General features: G+C 52.3%; 1 protein-coding gene and 1 long non-coding RNA gene across 6 annotated transcripts in view; one reads left to right on the plus strand and one right to left on the minus strand.

The window, feature by feature from the left end:
- CTIF (cap binding complex dependent translation initiation factor) overlaps nt 1-24,970 on the plus strand; it is a 249,813-nt gene that overhangs the window by 25,519 nt on the left and 199,324 nt on the right. The gene's annotated exons all lie outside the window — the stretch shown is intronic.
- LOC118978511 (uncharacterized) lies at nt 140-3,712 on the minus strand. Of its 4 annotated transcripts, XR_005064736.1 has the most exons (5): nt 3,319-3,712; nt 2,571-2,783; nt 1,629-2,414; nt 1,181-1,296; nt 140-243 (listed from the first exon to the last, which is right to left on the minus strand). It is a non-coding gene; the product is annotated as an uncharacterized LOC118978511 (long non-coding RNA). The 4 variants fall into 4 exon arrangements; XR_005064744.1 differs by lacking the exon at nt 1,181-1,296; XR_005064731.1 differs by lacking the exon at nt 140-243 and having other exon boundaries at nt 1,125-1,296.

The raw sequence follows: 24,970 nt of genomic DNA on the forward strand, positions 1-24,970 counted from the left end.
CTCCCCAGATTCTGAGTGCTCTGGGTGGACCCCAGGAAATAGAAGCCCAGCCTCCCTGTTAGTTAGTCAGGGAGACGAGGAACTTGGGCAGTACGTGACAGCAAGAAATGTCATCGCACAAGGCTCGGCTCTCGCTTGGGGTGGAGACCCTCACAGCCCAGCCTGCCTCCCAATCCAGCCCGGATTCTCTGTCCGCTCTCCCGGCATTTTACCCCAGATAAGTTCTCCAGGGGGGCTTTTGTCCTTAAACAGAGTACAAAAATTGTGTAGTGTAAGCACATACCCCAGATTCAAGTAATTATAATTTATTATCCACTTTTTCCTTTAGATTTTTAATGATTCATTTTTTTGCCTGCTTCATAACTCTTTAACGAGTCTGTCCCTGTGTCCCCACCCTTTTCTGTGGTTCACATTTGTTGTTTAATAGAAATTTAAGTTTTAAAATTTGCATGAAGAGGCAATACACTTACAGAGTTTAAAAAAATAAAGTAAAAAAAAAAGTCAAAGTGAAACGGTATGCTCTGGAAACAGTCCAGATGTCTATCAACCAGTGAGTGGACCAATGAAAGCCGGAGGATCTGTGCAGTTGTGTTATTCAGCCTTATCAAGGAATGAAGCGCTAATATAGGCTGTCGTTTGGATGAGCCTTGAAAACATGCTACGTGAAAGAACGCGGGGACAAACGTCATGTGCTGGGTGGTTCCATTTATATGAAATGTCCAGACTAGGTGAAGCCATAGAGATAGAACGCAGGTGGGTGGGTGGTTTGCAGGGATGGGAGGCGGGGGGTGGGGGGGAGAGGCAGGTAGATGGAGGAGCAGCGAGTAAAGGCTTAAGCACGTGTTTGCTTTCCGCGTGATGAAAATGACTTGTAACTAGATAGAGGTGCTGGTTACTCAACAATGTGAACATACCAAATACGGCTGGATTATGTATTTAAAAATGCCTAAAGTGATTAATGTGTTCTGTAAATTTCACGTCAGTAATTACAAGGAAAAGGGAAGCATGGTGTTCTGTCCTGTGTGGAAGCCGTGCTTTCTCTCTGTCCCCAGCCACCCTCTTCCTTCCTGCCCTGCTTCCTCCCTAGAGGTAACAATTTCTTAAAAAACATTTTATTATTGAAAATTCCAAACGATGTAAAAGGAAACAGAATAACATAATGAATCACAGTAAGAATCACTTCTTAGTTCAGAGCCAAGCTTGATTCTTTTCTGCCGTCCGTTCTTCCATCCACGGATAATTGGAAGCCAACCCCAGACATCATGTTATTTTGTTCATAAATAATTCAGTACAGCTCTGTAAAGGNTCTTAAAAAAACATTTTATTATTGAAAATTCCAAACGATGTAAAAGGAAACAGAATAACATAATGAATCACAGTAAGAATCACTTCTTAGTTCAGAGCCAAGCTTGATTCTTTTCTGCCGTCCGTTCTTCCATCCACGGATAATTGGAAGCCAACCCCAGACATCGTGTTATTTTGTTCATAAATAATTCAGTACAGCTCTGTAAAGGATAAATAAGAGCTCTCCTTAAAAAACATAGCCACACTGTAGCACTGCAAGGAATACATCCTGATTTTCCCCCTTCGTGCATGAAAGGGCTCCCACTGAAAAGGCCATTCCATACCTCGCTCCGTTCGCCGAACCATGTTCTGTAGACCTCGTCTGTGTCAGTGAATTGTGAGCCCCCTTATTTTTTTCTGAGTGCACGCTGTTCTGTCATATGACTGTCCGCCCATTTACTCTCCCATTGCCCCTTTCTGGATGTTTGGGTGCTTTCCAGTCTTCTGCTTCTGCAAGTCTGAGCCGGACACTGTGTAGACTGAGGGGCAAAGGCAAATTGTATTTGGCTCCTGGCCTCAGGGAGCCTGGATTAGGCAGGTTCTTCAGAGAAACAGGACCAGAGAGAGAGGGAGAGAAGGAGAGCGGATCCTCCTGGGACCCTCTGTGCTTCTCGGTGTGGTTGGCTGGGGCTTCCTTTCAGCTTGGTGGTCTCCTCCTCTGCCGTTGGCCGTATTTCCAGACGGCTGGCTTCCCTCAGGACACGAGGGCAGAAGCTGCCAGGCCTTCTGTAGGCCTAGACCTGGAACAGGTATGATGTCGCTTCTGCTGCATGTCTGACCATCTAGTCACACTCTGGGGAGTGTGGGCCCTGGAGACCAGAGCCCCTCCTGCCGACTCTATGGGGGGCCCTGCAGAGGCACCTGAGGGGGAGGAGCCTGGACCTTCCTCCTACACCCCTAGATCTGCCCCCCGAGAGTCCTGGCAGCTGTGTTTGCAGGGGAATGTGGTAGAATGTGCTGGTACTCAATCAACATTAGCCATCTTGTTAGAACACTGGACTGGCTGAGACCCAGCGCTCAGGGTAACTTCCCGTGTGACCTCACCCAGTACGCAGTCCCTGTCTGAACCTCTAAATCGAGGAAGACAGAAATAGTAGCCTGTCACCTCCCTGCCTCACAGGGCTGCTGCCAGGTCCAAATGGGATAAGACAAGAACAGCTATGAAACGGGTTGGCAACTAACTGGGTGTGGCAGAGTTTTGGAACCTCCTTCCCTGGACTCCCCACCTGCAAGCACAGCTGCCAGGACTCCTGGGGGCCAATCTGGGGGTGCAGGAGGAAGGTCCTGGCTCCTCCCCCTCAGGTGCCTCTGCAGGCCCCCATCGGATTGGCAGGCGGGGCTCTGGTCCATGAGGCAGGAGGGGCTAACTGGCCGAGTGTTTCATGTCCACCAGGGATTCTGCAGCCTTCACCTCTTTCTCTCATGTCCTGGTAGGAGTTCTGTAAGGCAGGTGACACTTTTGCCCCTTTGGCAGATGTCCCCACAGTGACACAGCTGAGTGACAGAGCCAGAGCTCCAGCTTGCGCCCGCTGGGCTCCAAACCCCATCTCTTCACCTACAAAGCTGGCGGAGGAGGAGACATGTGGCAAAATCCCAGAATTGTCCTTCCTGTGAATGCTGCCAACTTTAATCAGATTAATTTTCATTTTTCTTTTGCCTTTGAGGCAGGGATGTTGAAAGTGATGCAGTGGGTTTTAGCAATGCTCTGTGAATAGGACTGAGGGGCACGCCTGATTTAGCCACATGCTCCTCTCGAAGACCACCTCACCACCCCTCAAAGGGCGGGGATGGTCCGTGGAGGCCCCGCCTCTTGCTCATACATCTCTGGCCCAGCCCGCCCCTCCCCGCCCCCTCCCACCCCAGCATCCAGGACCATCACACGTGCTCCCTGTCCAGATTTTTCTTGCATTTGCAGAAAGGCAGTTTCGTGTATGTCTGCCCTGGGTTGTGGCCGCAGCCCCAAGCCCTGGTTACCTGAAGTAAATCAAGGACAGCAACCACTCAGTAGTCTTCTCTTTCCAAGGTAAACTGCAGAAGTCAGGGTTTGTTAGTGAGAGTGCTTTGCCCAGTCCCAATCTGGCGTTTCCACCAGAAAACTCCCTGGGGAGTTAACAGCAAACATCTGTGGAGGGTCCAGGGCGTGCCAGGCAGGCCCTGGGCTAGAAAAAGTACCTTGTGGACCAGTTGACCTCAGAGGGAACTCGCTGAAGAAGACCTAGGCTTGTGGGTTGTTCCTCCCTCACTGTGGCCAGCAGCGCCTGCAAGCAGGGCACCCAGGGCTGCCCTGGCCGCCCTGGTGGGAAAGAGCACCGAGTGGTGGGCCTGCCCCTGGCAACCGTGGGTGTGCAGTAACTCGTGCTTAGGCTGCCCAGGGTGGTGCTGACCTTTGGAAAGGCAAACACATGGCCTTTGGGGCTTTGCCAGGCCCACCACCAGCCCAGGAGAGAAGCTTTTAATGCTGCATGGTGTTTTCCCTTCTCCGCTGGCCTGGCCATTAGTACTGGGAAACCGAAAGACTTGAGCATTGTGCAGCCACTATCGGGGGCTGGGCCCAGTGGTGCCCCACCACCCTTTCTGGGGCCCTTTCCTGGGAGGGTCCTTTCTGTAGATCTGAGGCCTTTGCCCATCCTCCCCCTGCCCCACCCCCATCTCGCTGGCATTCTCCTCCAAGTCCCCTTTCTATGTGGGGCTCTACTCCAGCCAACACAAACACCAGGGTAAGTAGGCGAAAAGCCACCTCTGAACAGAGAGCGTTCTCTCTTCCAGATTCACTGTGTCGGCTGAGGCATAACCGTTTAATTGCCGACACTCAGTAAAACCCAGTGAGGCCTGGTCCCGAGGAGGCCCAAGTACAGGATTTATGTGTAACACGAAGAAAACAAGAAAAGGACATAGGTAGGATTCAGTCTGCTCACATGCATCTTTTAAAATAATTTTATTTAGCCCTGGATGGTGTGGCTCAATGGATTGAGTGCCAGCCTGAGAACCAAAGGGTCACCAGTTCAATTCTCAGTCAGGGCACTTGCCTGGGTTGTGGGCCAGGTCTCCAGTAGGGGGCGCTCAAAAGGCAACCACATGTTGATGTTTCTCTTCCTCTTTCTTCTTCCCTTTCCCTCTCTAAAAATAAAGAAAGAAAGAAAATCTTTTAAAAAATAAAATAATTTTATTTAGATTCAAATTTTCTTTTTTTAAAGATTTTATTTATTTATCTTTAGAGGGGAAGGGAAGGAGAGAGGGAGAGAAATATCAATGTATGGTTGCCTCTGCCAGGGACATACAATGTATCATGTGTCCCCTGCCAGGAACTGGCCTGCAACCCAGGCATGTGCCCTGACTGGGAATCGAACTGCGATCCTCTGGTTCGCAGGCCCGCACTCAATCCATTGAGCTACTAGATTCAAATTTTCTATTCTGCTTTATAAACTTGAGGTTGGGAGATTTCAAGGCTTGTCTTTGGGGTGGTTGTTTCTGGCGTTCTCCATCAGGGGATTAATATTCTAAAAGGCTGAAATTGCTAATTATTCATAGGCCCCTGAGAGCCGCTCTGGTGGCACTCAGTTATGTCACAGGTCACGTGAGCAAATGTGCGTGCAGCCTCTGGGAGGTGGTTTGAGGGGAATTACGGGAGAGTGGGGGTTGTACCTGCGCAGGGAACACCACCGAAGGGCGACTGATGAAAGGGACATCTGGGAGGCGCAGGCCCAGCATTGGTTCCCTCTGGAGGCCCCTGTTCCCCTGCGCTGACCACGGGAGACAGGTCTGCCCAGGACCTCAGTGTCCTGGGGAGATGCTGGGCGTGACGGACTAGCCTGGGGGACTCTGACCCAGGAGGAATCTGAGGTTAGAGACGTGAGGAGAAAACCACAGGAAGTGGTCACTCTAGAAAAATGCTGCCCTCTGAGGCAGGCAGTTTGGGTAAAGTGGAATCCGATCTGATCTGTGTCCCCGCCTCAGGGTCAGGGAATGTGGCAGGGTCCAGCTCTGAGGCAGGTGACGTCAAAAGCCACATCCGAATAAATAGCTTTAGAGAGGCCCAGCTTCATCCTTTTGCATGTGAATACCCCGTTGTCTCAGCGCTACTGGTTGAAAAGATGATTCTTCCCCATCAAATTGTCTTTTTCAAAATCATGTCCCTTTCCTACTCAGAAATAACTACTGACTTTTTCTCCCCCTCCCTCCAGCATTCCTCCCCCAGCACCGCCCCACCACACACACACACACACACACACACACACCTGCCAACCTGCCCCGAATGGATGGATGTTTCCGTTGATTGAGGGAGGCCTCTGTGCAGCCCAGGGCCTCGCCCCTAACTCCCAGCATGCCTTCCCATGTGGATCTCTGAGCACTCAGGCCTCTTTAGGTGTCTGTTTGTCTCCCGACCCGGGCGCACGCAGCTCCTCCTTCACGCCCCTCCCCTGGGAAGCTGCGTATGACTCACAGCCCCCGACACTAGCATGTCGTCTCTTCACACTTGAATTTCTGGCCCCCGGGCCCGTGGTAAGCTTTTCCAGGCATGACCGGCTTTGAGCTCCTCGTCCCTCTGAACACTGTCTACTGAATGAATAACTAACTAGGGGCTTCTACAAGGCATCTGGCTGGCTGGCAAATGGCTTCCTCACAAAAGTGGTAGTCCATCCTTTAGTCCACCCATCCACCCGTCTGTCCTTCTGTCTCTTCATCCATCTACTGAGGTGGTTACTTAGCCCTTGTCTGCTGGAGGGGTCAGAGTTGTGCTATGGGTGTGTATTGTTATAAGGTCAGATGTATCCTATCGTTCGAGAGGTAGCCAGTGCACCAGACAGCCAGGCTCTGCGGCTGCCCTGGCTGTTGTCTCTGGCAGCATGCTTGGGGGCCCTTGTGGTGTGTGTGGGGGGGGGGATGTCCTCAAGAGGCCGATGACACATCTCTGACCTGGTGAGCAAGAGTTAGAACAGGGGGACAGGGTGGTCTCAGAGGCCCGCTTCCTGCACTCCAGGGATATTTCTGTCTAAATTGTGGGTTCTGTTCATTAGACTTTTGTGCTGCAGGATGGAGATGGAGGCCACCGAGACACTGCCATTCCTAGGCAGCCCGCCAGCCTTCAGCAGTGACATGCTTGGGACCTGCAGTTCCATCTCACGTTATCAGTTACCTCCCACCAGTTCTGAAATTGGGCCTGATCTGAGCGACTTTTGGCTCTTTGATCCCGTGGTGTAAGAACCTCACTACTATCTGGAAAATCAGGTTTTTGACCTTGAGCCTACACTATGGGGACCCCTCGGACTGGCACTTTTATTCCCAGGCACTGGCCATGGTTTGCCTGGCCCACCCCCTTTCTGGACCTCAGGTCCTGTCTGTGCCAGGCCGCTCCTCCCCTCATGGGGATTCCCTTCTTAGGGTTTCTGCTCTCCCACCCTGCAGGCTGGTCTCTCTGTCCACTATGTCCTACCTCCCCTGAGAATCAGAGGTCTGGCCTGCACCTCAGCGGACAACAGGTAACCCAGGAGGCCCTCGGTAGCATGCAGATTCATGAAGGTATTGGATAGCAAGTAACACACTTGCTGGGGGCATCAGAGCCTCGTTCATCTAAGACACCCTCTTGCAGCGCTGCAGAGACGAGCAGCTTCTGCAGTGCTGCCTTCGGTGACGTCTTTCCATTTACCAAGGAGTCGTGCAACTCGGCTGGGTCCTTAGGCATTCTCTGTTCAGCATCAAGCCAGCACCAGCTCTCTGATACTTATTTTATAAATTTCCCATTTCACAGTGAGAGAAGGAGAGGTGGCCATAATCTGCTTCCACAGTAGCAAGGCTGGTCACTGAATTTGGGTTGTTGTGGGTTTCTTTTTTTTTTTTTGTAAAAAGCCCAAGATCTACCACATTCCAATATGAATTGTGTAACTTATCAGCCCTGTGTCCAGAATTACACTTTGCTCCTTGTAATTTCAAAAATAATTCTTGCCAATGTCTTAGGTTTTACAGTTTTATTTTGGCTCTGGCCCTCTCTTATCTTCATGTTCCAAGACCTTTTCTTCGCATTTCTTTTCTTTTCTTCTCTGCTGCCCGTGCCTGGGTTGGGTCTGAAGGCTCCTCTCTCCTGGCTGGGTCCCTGCAGACTTCCTGGCATTTCTCTAGCCACTGGCACGTCCTCAGAGGGAAGCAGATCAAAGGAACAGAGCTGTGGCCAGGGGAGGGGACACTTTCTCTGTTGGCAAAAACGGAGCAGAACAAGCGGCGGGTTTACTCCCTGAAGTCCGGCAGCCAACAGCTTTACCTCATTTCGTTCTGATTGCTGCTTGCTGGGGAATTGAAGGCTCTAGTGTGTATCCGTCCTGCAAGTGTCTGTTGAGCCCTAGAAATATTCCTGGTCCCAGGAAGGTATTAGCTCCTGTCACTGGGAGGAAAGATGGCAGACAGGAAGGGGTTAAGACTTCACTTAGGGAAAGGTATGATACATGGCAGAAGGTGAGGTTTAGCAATAAGTGCTGGAGACTTTTAGGGAAATGGGGTGGGGGAGGTGGTCAGTGTGGGCCCAGCAGGATGGGGTGTTTTGGAGCTGGGTGGGGAGGGACCCTTTTAGGAGGGAGAAGGTAACACTGTTCTTCCAGGTGACCTACTGAGTGACTTGGCATCTGAGAAGCCCTGAGGAGAGAGGTGTCAAAATGAAGCATGGGTTCCAGGAAGCAGGAGGCAGGGCCAAGTACATGGGGTGGGCCCCCCACCAAGTGCAAGGTGGCACCTGTACCCTCTGCCCAACAGGGAACCGTGACAAGACTTTACAACGACAAACTGACGGCCCATGAGGCTGTTTGGAGATGAGTCCTGGCACCTGGGGGCAGAGGCTTGGTGAGGATAGGGGTCCTGTCAAGGCTGACCTTGGTGGTCCAGACACCTGGCCCAGGGAGGTGATGCAATGTGGATGGTGTAACGCTATTGGTAGGAATGAAAAGAAAGGGGTGAGATTGAAAACCTTTAGGGGAAGATGCTCCAGGGCCTAATGGCTGGCTTAGGGAATGAAGGAAACCCCAAGAGGGATGGCATTCATTCCATGCAGTCCACTGGAGGCCACCAGAAAAGGCCCCCTGTCACACCCCTCTGCTCATCTGCTTCCAGGTCCTCTCTGAGGCACACTGTCACACGGAGGCACATTGACCTGCCTGCCAGGTGCTGTGTGCTTTCGGCACCAGGACAGGCTGCTTACCTCATGGCCTCCCAGCTAGCAGGTTAGTGAGCAGTAGCAGTGCTGGTGATGGTGGGCCAGGCATAGGAGGACCAGCACTAGCAGTGGTAACAGTGTGATCATTTGGGGGACCAGCACTAGCGGTAATAACAGTGTGATCATTTGGAGGACCAGCACTAGCAGTGGTAACAGTGTGATCATTGGGGGTGGGGGGGACGAGCACTAGTGGTGGTAACAGTGTGACCATTTGGAGGGCCATCACTAGTGGTGGTAACAGTGTGACCATTTGGAGGACCAGCACTAGCAGTGGTAACAGTGTGATCATTGGGGGTGGGGGGGACCAGCACTAGTGGTGGTAACAGTGTGACCATTTGGAGGACCAGCACTAGCAGTGGTAACAGTGTGATCATTGGGGGTGGGGGGGGACCAGCACTAGCGGTGGTAACAGTGTGACCATTTGGAGGGCCAGCACTAGTGGTGGTAACAGTGTGATCATTTGGAGGACCAGCACTAGCGGTGGTAATATGACCATTTGAGCCATTACCCTGTGCTAAGAGTTCTACTGACTCTAGTTCATTTTGTCCTTATAACAGTCCTTCGGGTTGGCCCCGTTCTGTACCCAAGAAAACTGAGGCTTAGAGAATTAAGCCATTTGCCTGAAGTAGTGCATCTCATAAGAGGCAGAGCCTGGACAAAACGCCAGTGTCACGGCTCCAGACCCCGAGCTTAGTCATTCTGCTCTGCCTGCTCTCAAGGAGCAGGCTATTAGTCACTGTCTATTGAATTGCGTTGACTGTGTTGTATGTTGATGTTTTTTCTGCAAAGAACCAGGGACTCTTAACCACTGGAGGCCAGAACCTTGGTAAACACATTGTCCACAGTTCCCAATGTTGGTCCTGGATCCCTGAAGACATTACCATCACCCAGGGAGCTTGTCAAAACACAGATCCCTGTTCCCAGACTCATACTGTGTGTGATTCAGCACGGAGCCCTGGAATCTATTTTCTCACGAGGTCCCTGCTAGAAGCCACAGACCTGCCCATCTCTTCAATTTCTAGGCAAGGAAACAAGCCCAAGGAGGGATGGCGACTTGCCCAGGTGCTTCCGGGTGGGGCTGCGTCCTGACCCCACTCCTGCAGCTTTCAGCACAGACCTTCGCTGACCCCACCGCGCTGCCTCCCCGGCTCTCTCCAGTCACTCCATCTCTGCAGTTTCCAAGGCGAGAGACCTGGCTCTGTCCCACTCCATTCGCCAAATATGCTTCCTATGGCCATTGATGTTTTTGCACCTTAATATTAACAGTACTTTACTGGAGTATAATTGACATGCATTACAAGGCATGAATCTTATGTACGCAGCCTATTAAATGTTTATATCTCTGTAACCATTGCCAAGATCAAAGTACGGATCAGCGCCACCATGCCACAAGGTTGCCGTGGTTCTAAAAGTGAAGTAGAAAGGACAGTGAGGACAGAGGTGCTGTTTGGCAGACGGAGCCCCCCTCGCCTGTTTTTGCTGTGTGTATGTCTTACATTCTCCACAGTTTCCCCCAGAAGGCTGGTGTGTGTGCATGAGGCAGGGTTCACAGGGCAGTCACTGTGACTTGTTGCCGAATCTCTCCAACCCCGAACCTCTTCATAGGCCGGGGCCTGACCACGACGCAGGATGACAGACTTGCCTCTAAGTGGAGTGTCACAAGCATGTGAAGACTATACAGGGAATTGGGCTTGTTGTTGAGATGGAGGGGAGTAGAGAGAGCTGAACACAACTCATTTGAATGTTGAAAATAAAAAATTACCTGTAAAGAACGCTCCGGCTTGGCCTGGGCTTCTCTCAACCCCAGTGCTGGCTCCCCAAGGGTGGTATGGTCTTGGGATCAGTTTGAGGAGTAGCCTTGCTGAGGCCTATCTGTGAGGTTGGGGTGGGGCCTGGGAACATGGTCTGGACACCCCCACCCCTGTGCCTCTGGGGTGACCTGATGGGAAGGGTGCCAGCCCTCCAAGGCTTGCTTTGTAGCGTCCACACTTCGAAGACGAGCAGCCATGGGATTTCCATTCCACCCCAAGGGTGAAGGGGTGGAACGTGCAAGAGATACAATCCCCTTCAGCTTTGAGAGGCTCCCAGGGACTTTGCTGAGGGGCGTTGGCTGTCATTCTCATTTCCAGGGGATGGGAGTGGCTCAGAGCATTCGAGCGGATGGGCCCATCGCCAAGAGCCCCTGCGGCTCAATGATGCTCTTTCTGTTTCACACGCTCATTTTCATGTTTGCTTTTCTGCCTCAACATCACGACTCTTTGGAGCTGAGTTGGGAAGAAAGAACAGTAACACCCTGCACATGTCTTTGCCTCTGGGTCAGCTCTCGTCTGTGAGTGTTGTGGAGTTTGTCTGTCTCCCCTGTTGACACTGAGAGCCAAGGGTTTGAATGGGGACACCTGGCCAGTGGGCTGGGGCCTCTGCTCTGATTTCTCCTTTAGACGTACTTGTAGGTGAAGGTCAAAGATGTGTTTGGTTGTTTTCTTGTTTGATTTTCTTGACTCCTAGGTTGTGTTTACATTCAAAGGATTTTGTGTTTGTACTTGAGTCAAGTTGCTCTAGAGAAGGTAGTTTTCGTGCCCGTTAGCAGAATCTGAGAGTACTTCTTTCCCCAAAGGTGGGCATCAGTATTCCTGTCCACTCTTCCGTGAGTGACGGGTATAAAACTATACCTCGTTTTTCTTTACCTTTCTTTGATTAGTTGGTCCCAGTCTCTTCCCTTGGTTCTCACTGCCAAACTGCCTGCCCTGGGGTCCAGTTACCTTGGCCCCCACACTCTGTACTTGAGCCCCAGACACTGCGTTGGGTTTCCAGCAGCCCCCGCTTTCATGGCCAGGGTCCCAGGCGGATTCCAGGCAACCGGCCCCACTCTGCTTGTTAAACCTCGCTTAGAGCTCCTCCGCTGGTATATTTGTGTCGTCCATACTCTCGTCCTCGGCTGTGGTATGCGAACTTGAACATAAGCTGTTTACGTGTCTTCCTTTGGCAATTTCCTTTTCATGCTCTTTGCCCATTTTTCTATTGATGTATTTCTCTTTCTCTTTCATTGTAGTGAGAGGTCTTACCTTATGGGTGAAGGCTGTAATGTCCAGATTAAAATAAAATTATCCCTACCTAGACTTGAAGGCTTGGAATGCATTAAATCAACTCCAGAGTGGCCCATCTCCAAAGTGATCTTGAGGAGAGTTAGAGAAAGTGTCCTCTCCCTGGAAGACACAGCTCTGTTCCTAAGTGTAGGGCCTGCTGAGTGGCTCACCGGTAGGTTCCAGTTCCCACCCTTCCAGGGTCCCTCACCCTGGCACTCCCGTTCAGGGCATAACTGTGCAACCTACACAACCCTCCCCACCCCCGCCCCAGCCTGCAACACCCGTGTGCCTGCCATGAGTGTTCTAACGCTGAATCAAGCCCGTTTTAAGAGCAATGTCAAAAGCTGCACTGGGCGGTATGGTTTTTACGAAAACCGAACCTCCCGTCCTCCGGCCGTGGGTGCTGCTGTGTCTTGAATGGAATCCGAAATTAGGTTAGCCTGGGATTGGCTTGTGCAGCAGGAACAGGCCCCAGGGGAGAGAGAGGTGCGGCTCCAGTCCTGCCTTTTTTATTAATTAATGATGGGGCGTTAGGCAAGCCAGCTAACTTTTCAGGGACTTTTCTCACCAGTAAACTAAGAGCCTGTGACTTGATAGACTTCTAGGTCGTTCTCATCTCCCACTATCTATGAGTCCAGTTCGAGCCATATTTTCTTTTTTTTTTTTCACAGAAAATACGACATATTTAAGAGAGCATAGCTTTAGTTTTTCTTTAGCATCTGGGTTATATAAAAATAAAGCATTTCAGAGTCTGGTACATATGTATTTGCATTTCCCCCAATTTCTACCTGCCTTCATTACGCTTTCTAATCCTGTCCAAAAAAAAAGAAGTGCTTCCAATGCCCAGTCTCCTCTTCTGTGTTTCCCCGAGGGGGTGTCCCCAGTGTCCGTGAAGTCTCTGGTGGAAGGCATGGGTGCATTTGACAATGGGGTTAAATCTTGGGTCACTCTATCCTTTCCTTCTATCCATCCTTAGTACCATTTTTGCAACTCCTTGGTGAGCTCAGGACACTTCAAAGACCTCACGGCTTTGGGGAGCAGTGGCACAAGCCTGAATGTACCGGGACTTTCTTCTGTGCCGGCTCCATGGCCATTCTGCTTCTGTGCTGATGGTGGCGGTTCCCACAAAAGACCCCTCCCCCACCCCCAGCTCCAGCTGCCTTGGCTCCTACCACCCTGCCTTGGTTCCCCCACACCCGTCTTGCTCCCCACATTCTCCCACAGGTCGTGCTCCCTGTGGCCTGTCAAAGGCGGGGCTTTCCCAGGGGCCTCATCACAGCCCTTTTCCACTTGCCCTCCTCCTGGGCCCTCTCACCCCTCTCTGGTGGCCCTGGCCATCATGCGAGTGTCACTGACTGTCACCTCTATTCTCCACACCAGGCCTGGTCTTGGATCACAGTCCAGTTCCCACCCAGCAGCCTCCTGGCGACCTTGACCTCCAGCACCCCCTAACCCAGCTCCTGATCCCTTTCCACACCCCCTGCTGAGGGTCATCTTTCCATCACCTGACTAGTCCTGCAGGCCCCAACCTGGGCTGGGGTGGCCAGCACCCTCCTGCCCCTCCCACAACACGCTCACTGATGTGGCCTCCTGCCGCCTGCACAGCTCTCGCTGCAGCTTCTCGTCTTCTTCGGCCCCTGCCTCCACCTCGGTGCAAGCCCACGTCTCCCGTGGTCTGGCCTCTTTACAGTTCTCTCTCCATTGCAAGCCTTCTGCCTCCAGCTTTCCTGGATATTTTGGTGCAAATCTAAACAAGGAAAACCTCAGTCCTGTGAGTGCAGCTCCCCACGATTCTTTGCTTTTTTTATAGTACTCTCATCCCGAGTGGGGTAGGACGCAAGCTTGCAGAGGTGAACTTAGCCTGCTTTGTATCAGAGGTGGCCTTTCCCCAGACGTTTCTGCATCCGTCAGCACCGGTGGGTAGGAGAGCCCTCTCTGTGCTTGTCCCCCTCCCGTCATCCTCCGGAGGCTCAGGCAGTCCGAGAACCTGGGGTTGCGTGTCAGGTCTGGAAGGAGTTGTCTGCCCCAGCCTCTTACATTTTGTAAAAAAACAAAACAAAACAAGGTCCAGGGGAGGGGTGTATTCAGGATCATGCAGCTGGGGGTTTGTGGCGAGTCCTCTCCCAGGTGGTGTGTATTAGTTTTCTGTGGCTGCTGTAACAAATCACCACAAGGTCTGGGTGGCTCACAGCAATAGACATCTTCTGCCGCACTGCGGGAGGCTAGAAGTCTGAAGTCAGGGTGTCAGCGGGGCCACCAGCCCTCCAGAGTTTCTAGGGCAGGACCCTTCCCTGCTCTTCCAGTCTTCTGGTGTGTGGCTGGGAGATAACATTACTCCGGTCTCTGCCTTCGTCTTCGTGTAGTCTTCTCCCTGTATGCATCTCTGTGCATCTCTGTGTCTGAATTTCCTTTTTTATTTTTTATTCTTAAATTTTATTTATTTATTTGTAGAGACTGGGGAAGGGAGGGAGAAAGAGAGGGAGAGGAACATCAATATGTGATTGCCTCTCATGTGCCCCCTACTGGCCCACAACCCAGGCAAGTGCCCTGACTGGGAATCAAACTAGCGACCCTTTGGTTCGCAGTCTGGCGCCACACCAGCCAGGGCTATTTTTTATTTTTAAACAAGGACACCAGTCATTGGCTTTAGGGCCCGTCCTATCCCAGTATGACCTCAACTGAATCACATCTGCAAAGACCCTACTTCGACATAAGGTCACATTCACAGGTACTGGGGATGTGGACTCCAGCGCATCTTCCTGGATGACACTGTTCAACCCACAATAGTGTAGCAGGTGTGACCAGTTCTGTGGTGCTACAGAGGGGACATGGGATGTGGCTCATACAGGGTCACCCTGGGGGAGGATTCTGCCTGGTATTTAGGTTGGAAACTCGGTGCTCTACTGGTCGGACCTGTACTTTTTATGAACAGATTGCCAGTGATGATTTCTGTGTGTGAGTGTGTGTGTATGTGGGGGGGGGGGTAGGGACAAAGTCAGATAGGCCTTCTTTTAAGATGTGACCATATTTCAACCTAAGGGCAGGGAGAAACAACGAAAGGTTGGTTTTTTTTTAAGCTTTCTGCCATCGTCCTGTCTGGAAAATTAAGTTGTACAGCTCTGGGGGTTACCTGCTTAACACCTTTCTCCGCTATTTAAACCAGTGGGCTTGCTCCCGTGTTTCGTTACAGGGCAGTGCCTTCTNCCAGTGATGATTTCTGTGTGTGAGTGTGTGTGTATGTGGGGGGGGGGGGTAGGGACAAAGTCAGATAGGCCTTCTTTTAAGACGTGACCATATTTCAACCTAAGGGCAGGGAGAAACAACGAAAGGTTGGTTTTTTTTTAAGCTTTCTGCCATCGTCCTGTCTGGAAAATTAAGTTGTACAGCTCTGGGGGTTACCTGCTTAACACCTTTCTCCGCTATTTAAACCAGTGGGCTTGCTCCCGTGTTTCGTTACAGGGCAGTGCCTTCTGCTGCTGCTGTTCTGCTCCCTCTGAAAGTTCACTGTTGCTCCACCCCTCCTGACCTTTGTCTGGCCTTTGCCTGTGGGCAGGGTTTCAGAGTCAGCGTTTCAGCGGGGTGCAGGGCGGGCAGCATAATCCTCCAATGCCGCAGAGGTTTGGGCTCTGGGCCTGCAGGTGGGGAGAAGCCTGGGGCTGGGGCTCCATATTTAGTCTGGAATCCAGTCCCAGCTGCTGCTCTGAGGCCACAGTAGGTGCCAGGAAGGGCGGAGCACCAGCCCCAAGCTGGGGCAGCCAGGGCCCGCTGTGCAGCACAGCTGGGACAAAGCACCGTCCATCTGTGCTGGGCCTGCCCGGAGCCGACCGGCCCCTTTTCCTGCCTAGGAGACATTGATCAGGAGGCCAAGGGGAAAGTGACTGTGAGGAAAGTGAACCTAAAGCTCACCATCTGAAGGATTAGACCTGCAAAGGGCCCCGGAGGGGAAAGAGGCCCGTGCTTCTTTTCATTTGGGATGAGTCTGGGCTGGAACAGAGAGGGGACATGCCAAAAGTCAGAGAGTTACTGGCAAAAACAGTAGATTTGGGTTTCTGGCCTCCAGATCCTTAGCCTGTCCCTGTGCCCAGGAGGCTGCGCCATCATCAGACCAGGGGTCCCTCCAAGCACCAGCTTTACCAGAGACTGAGCAGAGGATGGCCAACACCCCTGGCAGCACCCCACATCAGAAAAGACAGACATCCTTTTCAGGTGTCTTCTTGCCTCCCTCCCTGGGCCACTCTCCAGTCCCCATTGGCCACTGCCACTCCTTACCAGCCCCCACCCTCATTGAAACCTGCTGTGTTAGTCACTGACACTGTAGTATGAATGTCCGTCCTCTCCCAGGGGGACTTGGGCAGTCGTCACAGAGTGAGACTTGGAATCAGGCAGACACTGCATTCCGGAGCACGCTGTGAGAGGCATGTGGACGGAAACAGGTGGACCTCAGGAATGGAGACAGCTCCCGTCCTGCCCTGTCTCCTCACACTCAGAGCATCTCAGTTCCCGGCTGGTTCCCGTCCCGTGTCCCTGATCCACAGACTGGCCCCTCATCCCATATTCTACAGGCCAGACCTGCTCAGGAGCCAGTCCGATGGCCTCGCTAATTCCAGGGTCCTCCCTCTAGTCTTCCCTCTAGATCCCAGCAGGCCGTGGGTGGGCTGCCCACACACCGTGTGGGCACAGGCCTGAACCTCTGAGCAGGACACATGGGAAGCTATAGTTTCAGTGACCGGAAGAACTCAATACCACAATGGGAGAACCTATGACCCCATGTCCACATGCCCTTATGTGCAGTGTGGCTGCTCTGTCCAGACCTTTCTGGGCCTCAGTCTCCTCATCTCTAAGGTAGGATTCATCTTACAGACTAGGGAAGAGGGTGTATTTAAAGGCTTGGCTCCCAGCAGCCACTCATATAATTATCATGATGCTTGTTGCCTCCAGGAGTCCTCCTGGCAGCCCCACTCGACAGAATCAAAAATGGTGGTAGGGCAGGAAAGGGGACCCCGCCACCACCCCCTGCCCCCAGTCCTTCGGCCTCCTGGTGCTGTCTTCGTTCCACTAAAACGCCCAGCAATGTCTGTGGGTTTCAGGATCAGTCCTCTGTCTTGCCTCAGTGCACCTAAATGCCAGTGAGTAAATCATCACAGAGCTGTCGTGTGCGAGGCACCTGACTTCCTGGGGCTGGTTTGGAAATAGCTCTGCCTGGCATTCCCCCGAACAGGGCGAGGAGCGGATGCCTGGCCTCCACTCAGCACAGCAGCCACGGGTCTCAACTGCTCAAGCGCAGCAAATGGATTAATAACTGGCGTGAGGCTGCCTCAGAGCCCCAGACGCTGCCATCCCCGTGATGTGCCACTTTTGTCACTGTTAACAGTCAGAGGCTGTGTGCCAGCAGAGGGCTCCGGGAGGAGTGGACGGGAGGGCCTGGCACTGCTGAGGACAGCAATTAGCAGGGAGTGGCTGGTACTAATCGCTCTGATCAGCCAAGCAGGAGCCAGGCCTGCCGTTGCACAGGCCGCATTTGGCCCTGCAGCCCCAGGGAAAGAACAAAGGGAGTCACTGCAAAACTTTGGGGGCCTGTTCTCATTCTAGAGCGGCTGGCTGCTGCCAGAGCTGCGGATGGTTGGGCAACCAGGAACTGGGGGTCCCAGACAGACTGGCCAAGTTCCCTGTGCCCAGAGCCTACTTCCTGCCTCCACTTGAGCCAGCACATTGTTCAATGAGCCTAGAAAGTTTTTTCCTGTCCCCCTGACCCAGGAATCCTCAGTGGCTAGGAAGACCGTGGCAACATGTGTCCAGCAGAACCGTGGCACCTCTCAGGGTTCAGGAGGAGTCTCCTGGAGGGGACCCCCTCAGGTCTGTGTGTGCTTGGCAGAAATGCACAGGATACCCCTCTGATAGGTGCTCGCCTGGACAGCAGGGCTCGCAGGCCCTGCCGATTCTTCCCAGATGACTTTGCTGCAAAGGGCGACTTTGACTTCGCTAAGTCAAAGCAAAATTCTCTTAATGATCATCATTATTGTTATCATTTCAGTATTAATAACACATGTTTAGTGTTCTTCTGTATTTCAGACCTGATGTTTATGTTTTTAACAACCCTGGGAAATCAAAACAAGGAAAGAGGAAGGAAAAGGTATTGTTCTAGGTGTAGACAAGGGGGCCTAAATATGCAGGTGACTGACGCAGGGCACAAGCCATTCTGAGGACCTGCCCTTGCCTCCTGTGGGGCTGGGGCCAGGCCAGGTGGCTGCAGGAACTCGTTCAGATCCTTCTCTCTGGGTGTCTGGCATTCAGTTACACAGTGTATGATAGATGCTCCTGAAAAATTACATAGGGGACTCTCCCATCAACTAGATGACATAGGCCATAGAGGTGAATGTATTTACCTCTCCTGCATCACAGGTGCTTCCTGGGACAGCCACCAGCCCACTCCCAAAATGGCAGTGGAGAGGGAGAGAATTTATTTGGCTGCTGGGTCACGCCCCGGATCAAGGTGGCTTCAGGCGGGGTTGTCCTTTTCCTGTGCGTGGGCTGATGCCTTGTTCATGGGCCGGCTTTGCGGGTGTGCATCCCTTGCAGGTGTTCAGAAGGGCAAATGCTTGGTGAATGCTTGGCTGTTGCTGTTTTTAAATTCTTCTTTTAAACAAGAGAGCCTGCAATTCCAGTTTGCACTGGGCCCTGCAAGTGATGTAGCCTGTTCCCTCAAGGTCCCACAGCTGTTGGGGGCATGAGGCCTGCATTCCTCACCGTAGTCTTTGGGGTCTGTCAGCTGGCCTAGCTGCTGGGTGGGGGCCAGCAGAGGCCAAGGTCCCCCCTGTCTGTGGGGCTGGCATGTATGGCAGCTGCACGCGGAAGCCAGGCAGCTGAGCAAAGTCAGATGGGATTTCCGGAATGAGCGCACACATTCTCTGGCTGCCACTCCGCACCCACCCCTTCCTCCCTCCCTCCATTCCCCTGCCCCTTCCCTCGTCACCTAGAAACAGCATGTGCACAGGCGACCTTGATAGCAAAGGGCAGGGGGCCAGAGATCTCCCATCCACAAAAGACAGGCATCCCTGACCCTGTCCTGCAGATGACGTCACCCATGCTTCCCCTAGAGTTTGTTCCTGATGGATGAAGACGAGAATCATCTGAGAAATGAGGGCCACGCTCCTGAGGGCTTCCTCGGGCCACAGCAGGTCACAAGAGCACATTAGAGTCCAGTGGTCCCCAGGAATGCCAGACCTCCCCCCACACACACACCCACACCCTGACAGAGCACGGTCCTTGCCCAGGGGTCAAGTTCAGCAGCAAAACCATTAGAGAGCTGAGGAGTGAGATCGGAATTGCAGACTCTTATTGCAAATGCCATGGACTGCAGAGAAGGGAAATCGGGTTAGTGCCAGCTTTGCCACCAGCAAGTAGTGGTCTCCAAAGTGGGATGCACAAGCCCCCCCACCCAAAGATAATGTTAGAACTCCTGTGTGTGTGTGTATGTGTGTGTGTGTGTGTGTTTTATCTTTTAAATTCTAGTTCTGGGTTTGTTTTTGTGATGCATGAAACGTATGGCCAGGGCACATGTGCACGTTTGTGTACTACTCACGGTGTGTATGCAGGTGTGTTCATTTGCTGGGACTGCTGGAACAAAGGGCCACAAACTGAGGGGCCTAAACAATAGAAATTTATTCTGTCACAGAATAAATGGACTTGGAGGATACTAGTCCACGGTCAAGGTGTTGGCAGGATTGGCTCCTTCTGAGGCTGTGAGGGAGACTGTTCCATGCTGCCCCCGACTTTGGTGGTGTGCCGGCCACCTTTGGCACTTGTTGGCTTGTCCATGCATTACTCCAATCTCTGTGCTCATCTTCACATGGCATTCTCCCTGTGTCTGTGGGCAAGTTCCCCTTCTAGATGAACCAAATCATATTGCATTAGGAGCTCATCCTATTTCAGTTCGACCTCATCTTAATTAATTACAATGACCTTAGTCCCAAATAAGGTCATTTTCTGAGGCATGGGGTGAGGAGTTCGATGTCTGAACTTTGCAGGAAACATAATTCAACCCAGAGCAGATGGCATGAGCAGTGAAACAGCTGGAAAGCCCTGGCTTAGCTAAGCCGTTTGCTCTCTGTGGTCAGCTAACCCTGGCTGTGTGTTGGCCCAGCTATCTCCACATCTCACCAGCAGACCCTGGTCAATAATGGAGTCCTGGTGAACAGCAAGCGTGGCTGCCAGGGTTTGCTGCGCCCTGAGCCTCCAGTCTACTGAGAAGAGGAGAGTCCTGCGTCAGAGGTACAGGGCCCTGAGTGCCAGGCATGGGGAGAGTCCCCCGGGCCCTGCCTTTCTTCCTGGTCTTGACACATCAAATCATAGCAAGCAGAAGAATTAGCACTAAGCAGTCACGAGGGAAAGAACTTGTGAGTTTGGCCACTGCAGCAATGGACGTCAAGAGCCATGGTCTCTCGTGGCAGGAGCTTGGATAAGTCACAAGATTCTAGGATTTTACAGTTGGCAGGCACCTTTGAGACCATTTGGTCCAACCCTTTCATTTTCGTGACAAGGGGAGTAAAACCAAAAAAGGGGAGAGTCTTGCTCGGGGTTTCAGGATTAGGATCAGCAGCTGTGTTAACTGTCTATTGCTGTGAAACAAATTATCCCCAAATGACACACTTAGTTCCTTACACGTTTTGCTGAGCAGGAGTCCAGGTTCAGCCTAGCCAGGTTGTCCGCTTCCAGGGTCCCTCCTGGGGCTGCAGTCAAGGTGGGGGCTGAGCTGTGCCTGGCTGTGGGAGCACCTGCTTCTCAGCTCAGTCCAGTGGTTGTTGATGGGGCTCAGTTCCTGTGGGCTGTCAGGCTGAGGCGCAGGTCCTCAATGGCTGTGAGCCAGCAGCCACCCATAGCTCCTTGCCACATGGCTCTTCAACATGACAGTTTGCTTCGTGAGAGTGTGCAAGCCAAGAAGGCAATAGAGAGTCTGCAAGACACGTCACACTCTTTTGTGACCTGATCACAGAAGTGACGTCCTATCTCTTTTGCCGTATTCTGATTGTTAGAAGCCAGTCACCAGGTCCAACCTACACTCAAGGAAGGTGATTAAACAAGGGCGTGGCTAGTGGAAAGCAGGGGTCATTGAGGGTCGTCTGAAGGAACTGCTTACCACAGCAGCATCTAATAGGAAACCCAAATGACAGTGGTTTAAACAGCACAGAATTTATTTTTCTCCCATGTGACAGGAATATAGAAGCAGGCATCCTAGGGCTGGTGTTGGGGCTCTGTCATCATCAGAGGCCCAGGTTCTTTCTGTTTTTCTGCTTTGCCATGCTGAATGAGTGTCTGATACCCTCAGAATGGCCTCGTGGTCTAAAAGGGCTGCTGGAGCTTCAGGCATCACATCCACATTTCAGGCAAGAAGGAGAAAGTGGGGAGGGCAAAGGGCATGTGTTGACCCAGTCAGTCCATTTAAAGTGTTTCCTACTCAGTTTCTCCCTTGTGTATCTCATTGGCCAGTACTTTCTGTAAAGGAGGCTGGGAAATAATTTTTATCTGGGCACATTGTCTCCCCCAACGTTATAAGGGTGTTTAGTAAGGAAGAAGGAGAGACTAGGTATTACAGATTCAGGTAGAAACATCTGCCACTCTCATGCCTGCACAACCTGCAGTGGTGAAGCCGGTTTCTGGGTCTCACTGCATCGAGTGGCCCATCTCCCATGTCCTGGTCTCCTGGGGGAGCTGTATGGGTAGGAAAAGGGTCAGGCATGGAAGGGTGAAACAGTGAATGAGGAAGTAGAATGCTGACTGGCCCGTTTCATTTGCTCCCTCCCTCATTCACTGAATATCCCTTTGCTGATTTTTCTTCATGAGGCAGCAGGAAAGGAGGAAGAAAAAGACTTGAGTGGGAAAGAGACACGTGGGTGGACAAATCACCTTCCAACAGAGAACTCACCAGAAAACCAGTCGTGAGGAGAAGAGGCAGGCAGGCTGGGTCTTGAAGGGTAGATAGGAGTTGTCCAGACAGAAATGGGGAAGGAAGCAGCCCATGTGCTGACATGCACGTCCCGCCCCCTGGTCTAACGGAGGGCCTCGCTGGGATGTTCTCTCTTCTCCAGCCAGGGGCTGGAGAACTCTGGCTGTTTCAGCGCAGAAGACCCAGAGGCCTAGGCAAGAGACAGGCCTGTCCCCTAAGGAAGGCTCACAATGGGGCCTCTAGCACCATCTGTTTTATTGCTTCTCCAACTTTTCCAGTCCATCCTCTGGTTCCTGGATTCCTTAGACCTCCAGTAGGCATGCGTCAAGCATCAGGCCCTGAAACTCTGGCCAAGTGGCCGAGGTAGACAGGGAAACCCCAGCTGAGGGTACTGGGGAATGAAGGGAATGAGGGGATCTTACCAGTGTTCTAGATTTCTCCCACGTGGAGACCTAAGGAACATCACAGTCACCCCCCTTGACTGGCTTAAGTTTTGATTGACTTATACGCCACAGGAGAACAACCAAAACCACACAGCTTCACCTGTGAACCTCTGTTCATTCATATGTTTCAAGATTTCAGAGGCCTCAGTGTGAGGAAGTCATTAGCAAGGAGGGAAGGTGTGGCAGGCACCTCTCAACTGTGGGGTGAAGGTGACACCATCCAGGGAAGCTCAGCCGTGCCTGAAACCTGCTGCCCTCCAGCGCCATACACAGAATTACAGGAGGGCCCCCAGGCCCGCAGGGCTTGCTGGGGGGAGCTGGGACTAAGCTCGGGGCAGGCACCTCCTATGTGCATTGAAAAGTTAGGATCAGAGCTTGGGAACATTATTTCCCTTTGGTGTTTGGCAGCAGGAGGATCCACCTCTGGGAGGTGTGTGGAATGGTGGGCTGGCATTGCAGTGGGGACAGGCGGGCTCCTTACTTAGTTAGCACTGTGGCAAAGGGTGGGGGGGGGGCGGAATTCTACAGCAACACCCAGAGCAAGAAGGCGGATGAGAGTGCCCATAACCACAGTGACCGTCACTGAATATGCTGACACGATCAGCTTGAGTTACACTATTTTAAGGGAATTATATTCCTCGGGGCCCACTCGCAGCCCCCAGCCTTTTCCCCAGAAATCAGGGGCAACTGCAGTGGTACACTCAGGTCTCACCTCTGTCCCTCTAGAATTTTGCAGATTCCAGATTAAGCAGTGACGGGTGGACAGGACGCTGCCCACCCAGTGGGGGTCCTGGTGCATTGTCAGAGCAGAAGATTACCTCTCAGCCAGTCAGCTCACGGATGCAGAAAGGGCTTGCAAAGCAACAGAGTCCCCGCAGGAGCAGTGTGAGCAGACAGCCCTGTGGGCCTGGGGTGTGACCAGTCACCCGAGTCCGAGTCCGGGATGACAAAGGGCCTTAAGAGCTATCTTTCTAACCAGGTGATCAGCAAGCAGGAGAGACCCCACTGCCAACCTGTTTTCTCTTCTTAAGGTTTTTTTCTCTTGCTTATATAACAATGCTACAGGCTCATTTTGGAAGGGGGGAAAAAAAGAGGACGGTATAGAAAAAGTAGTTCTAATTACACCTGGGAGAGGTGTCGTAGGATACTTGTTGTTTATAGCGAAGGCTGGACTCCGAAGGCTGTTTGTCCCCTTTGGTGACTCTGTGCTAACTCAGGGCAGAGGCCACCGCTCACTCACCAGGTACCCAGGGTCTAGCCTGGGGCCTGTCATGCGCTGAGGAAGTGGCCTGTGTTTGTTGTGCTCCGAGTCAGGGGCAGAGCCAGGGGAACGCTGAAGGGACATTCCTCTGGCACTCTGAGAGATCAGTGTCCCCAGCTCTGTTTTTTGGCCTGTCACTACAGACCATACTGGAAAGATTTTTTTCTCCCTTGGATAGTGCTGGCTGAGATGGACAAATTCGTCATTACATCCCTCCCTGCAACACCCCCCAGTGTTCCTGACCAGCCCTGGGTGGCCTCCTGTCCCATCTGTCCTGGCGAGTCTTGTCCAGTTAGTTACAGCTTACACTGGCATGTCGCTGGTGAGGCGGGACTCTGCTGGAATCTGAGACACGCCCCCCCCTCCCCCTTGCCTGGGCTGTGCAGGGAGAGTTTTTCACGGCAGCTGTGCTCGCACCCATGAGGCCCGCATGTTTCTGGTTTGGCACTCAGCTCGGCCTTGCATTCCTGGAAGTGTGTCTCAGCTCCGTGGAACTGAATCCTCCCTCACCTCGAAGGCCATAGGCCCATTCTCCTGCGGGCTGTAGGAAAATGTTTAAAGTTTTCCTTGGAGCGAAGAGGACCCCACCCTGTTCACCTAGGTTAATATCAGAGGGCCAGCTCTGTAATCCCAGGCTCACAATAGAAAAATGTGTTTTCCCCTCCTTGATCCAATGCCCAGTAAGACTGACATCCTGCCAGGGTGCAAGCGCTGTGTTTAGATGCTGAGAATCGATTTAGCAGCCTCCTGCACTGCGGGCACTGTCTGTGTGCGGCAGACGCAACGATTTCTAACAGCAGGCCCACAAGGGCGAGTCCAGGCTCTCACAGGGGAGGTGCCGGGGGTGGTGTCTCTCCAAGGGCCTCGCTCCCAAAGAGGCTGCATGACTCCGAGAAAACACCTGGCCAGCCTCATTTATAAACAGGGCACAATATTGTTGAGTGGCAGCCTGGGGACCTGCCGGTGGGGACTGGAAATGCAGTCTCTCAGCAGCGCTCAACTAAGGTCCCAAGTGGTATTGGAAAGACATTTCTCATCGTCCATTTTCACAAGGCTGGTGGGACTGAGACCGATTTCCTGTACAGATAGGAATGCTCTAAAATACTGGGGTTTTGTTGTTGTTTGTTTAAGTAAGAAAATGTAAGACAAGCTGAGAGATGGCAGTCTCCTGGAGGTAGCCCGAGAGAGTGGAAGAAGCATCGGCACAGATGCCATCTACGGGGGTGGGGGTGTCTGGTCTCAGCCCTGTGCTTGTGTGTCCTCCCCTGTACTATGGAGGGTTGGAGTTCCCTCCATCATTTTCCAGTTTCCTTTTTGCATGTTAATATGTCTGAAGCCAGGGTGCATCCTACTATTGCTGGATGCCAGCCACATGGCCGGCATGACGTAGCCGTCATTGCCGGGGCAGGCGTGAACGTGGTCCTGCAGCTCAGGCTGCCATGAGCTCAGGTGGGTTTGGTGCATTGCTGGTGATGCACATGTTCGGCCTAATTGTCATTTGGAGTTCTTCGAAAAGATCTCACCATGCTTTATTATTGGCGCTCAAAGTTATTGTGTGTGCAGAAGGGCATGGAAATAGGAACAGAGCGTGGATTTGATACTAGGAAAGAAATATTCACTGTTGGGGGGAAACTGCAATCTCATACTTGGAAAACCCCACGAATTGCCAGTCTTGTGCAAGCTAAGCAATGGCCCCTCTGAAGG

The sequence above is a fragment of the Sturnira hondurensis genome, unplaced genomic scaffold, assembly GCF_014824575.4.
Source record: "Sturnira hondurensis isolate 20B ecotype Veracruz unplaced genomic scaffold, ASM1482457v3 Scaffold0001872, whole genome shotgun sequence".
Lineage (NCBI taxonomy): Eukaryota > Metazoa > Chordata > Mammalia > Chiroptera > Phyllostomidae > Sturnira > Sturnira hondurensis.